This window comes from Petromyzon marinus, unplaced genomic scaffold (assembly GCF_048934315.1).
Source record: "Petromyzon marinus isolate PM22_M1 ecotype Great Lakes invasive population unplaced genomic scaffold, UKy_Petmar_22M1.pri1.0 PM_G_Scaffold_212, whole genome shotgun sequence".
Classification (NCBI taxonomy): Eukaryota; Metazoa; Chordata; class Hyperoartia; order Petromyzontiformes; family Petromyzontidae; genus Petromyzon; species Petromyzon marinus.
Genome location: NW_027422776.1, coordinates 60,001 through 62,500, shown reverse-complemented (window position 1 = coordinate 62,500; position 2,500 = coordinate 60,001).

Genomic DNA, 2,500 nt, shown 5'->3' with positions numbered 1-2,500 from the left:
TGTTGCCACATTGCATAGGAACGCCATGAAACTTCCAGAGGCATTTGCAGCAGAAAGGCACGTGCACTCAAAAATTTTAATATTTTTCACGCATAGACCCCGTCAAACGCTAGAAGTTGGCGGGGATGTCTCTCTTGTGGCTCACGGGGCTGTTAGGGTCGCACAGAAATGCCTCGGAATGGGAAAACGGGTCATTTTTGTGTGGCCACATTGCATAGGAACGGCATGAAACTTCCAGAGGCATTTGCAGCAGGAATGCATGTGCACTCAAAAACGTCTATATTTTTCACGGATAGACCCCGTGAAACGCTATAAATTGGCGGGGATGTCTCTCTTGTGGCTCACGGGCGCTGTTAGTTAGGGTCGCACAGAAATCCCTCGGAATGGGAAAAGGGGTCATTTTCGTGTTGCCACATTGCGTACGAACGGCATGAAACTTCCAGAGGCATCTGCAGCAGAAATGCATGTGCACTCAAAAACGTCTATATTTTTCACGGATAGACCCCGTGAAACGCTAGAAATTGGCGGGGATGTGTCTCTTGTGGCTCACGGGGCTGTTAGGGTCGCACAGAAATCCCTCGGAATGGGAAAACGGGTCATTTTCGTGTTGCCACAATTGGCATACGAACGGCATGAAACTTCCAGAGGCATTTGCAGCAGAAATGCATGTGCACTCAAAAACGTGAATATTTTTTCACGGATAGACCCCGTCAAACGCTCGAATTTGGCGGGGATGTTTCTCTTGTGGGTCACGGGGCTGTTCGGCTCGCACAGAACTCCCTTGGTCCACCTGATTCGTGCATACAGGCAGCAACTAAAACTCTGTAAACCTGCTGTGAGGACATCTAAACAGTGGACCAGTGAGGCTGTGGAAGATTTGCGGGCGTGCTTAGACTGTACTGACTGGGATATGTTCACGACTGCTACCAATAGTCTGGATGAACTCACAGAGGCTGTGTACATCAGCTTCTGTGAGGACTGCTGTATCCCAACACGTACCAGGGTGAACTTTAACAACAACAAGCCCTGGTTCTCAGCAAAGCTCAAAAGGTTGAGGTTGGAGAAGGAGGAAGCGTTTAGGAGTGGGGATAGAGACAGATTCAAGGAGTCGAAGAACAGGTTTAGCAAAGCGGTGAGAGAGGCTAAACGACTGTACTCAGAGACACTAAAACACCAGTTCTCTACTAACGACGCTGCTTCTGTCTGCCAAAGGGCTCAGGCACATCACCAACTACAAACCCAGAGCGCCCCACACCACTAACGACTCCCGCCTAGCCAACGACCTGAACGAGTTCTACCGTAGATTTGAAAGACAATTGGACTGTCCTGAACCACCCCTTCCCACCCAAGAGGCCCCATCCCCCACCCATACTACAGAAACGACTCTCTCCTTTCAGGAGGGAGAAGTTAATGGGCTTTTCAAGAGGCAGAATCCACGCAAAGCAGCCGGGCCGGACTCTGTCTCTCCAGCCACCCTCAGGCACTGCGCTGGCCAGCTGTCTCCGGTGTTCACCAACATCTTTAACACCTCCCTGGAGACATGCCATGTACCAGCCTGTCTCAAGTCCTCCACCATCATCGCTGTGCCCAAAAAGCTAAGGCCAACAGGACTAAATGATTACAGACCGGTCGCCCTTACATCTGTGGTAATGAAGTCTTTTGAGCGCCTGCTCCTGGCACACCTCAAAGCCATCACAGACCCTCTCCTGGACCCCCTTCAGTTTGCCTACAGAGCCAACAGGTCTGTGGACGACGCAGTTAACATGGCCCTCCACTTCACCCTACAGCATGTGGACGCCCCAGCATCCTACGCCAGGATCCTGTTTGTGGACTTCAGCTCTGCCTTCAACACCATCATCCCTGCCCTGCTTCAGGACAAGCTCTTCCAGCTGAACGTGCCCTACTCCACCTGCAGGTGGATCACAGACTTCCTCTCTGACAGGAAGCAGTGCGTTAAGCCGGGAACAGAAGTCTCTGACTCCAGGTCCATCAGCACGGGAACTCCTCAGGGCTGCGTCCTTTGCCCACTGCTCTTCTCCCTGTATACCAACAGCTGCGCCTCCAATCATCTGTCCGTCAAACTCTTGAAGTTTGTCGGACGACACCACCCTCATTGGGCTGATCTCTGGTGGGGATGAGTCTGACTATAGGTGGGAAGCTGACAACCTGGTGACCTGGTGTAGCCAGAACAACTTAGAGCTAAATGCTCTAAGGACAGTTGAGATGGTTGTGGACTTCAGGAAGAATACAGCCCCACTCACCGCCATCACCCTGTTAGACTCCGCAGTCAAAATTGTGGAGTCCTTCCGCTTCCTGGGCACTATTCTCTGCCGGGACCTCAAGTGGGAACTGAACATCAGCTCCCTCGCCAAGAGAGCTCAACAGAGGATGTACTTTCGACGGCAGCTGAAGAAATGCAACCTGCCAAAGACAATGATGGTGCAATTCTATACAGCGATCATTGAATCCATCCTCACCTCCTCCATAACCGTCTGGTACG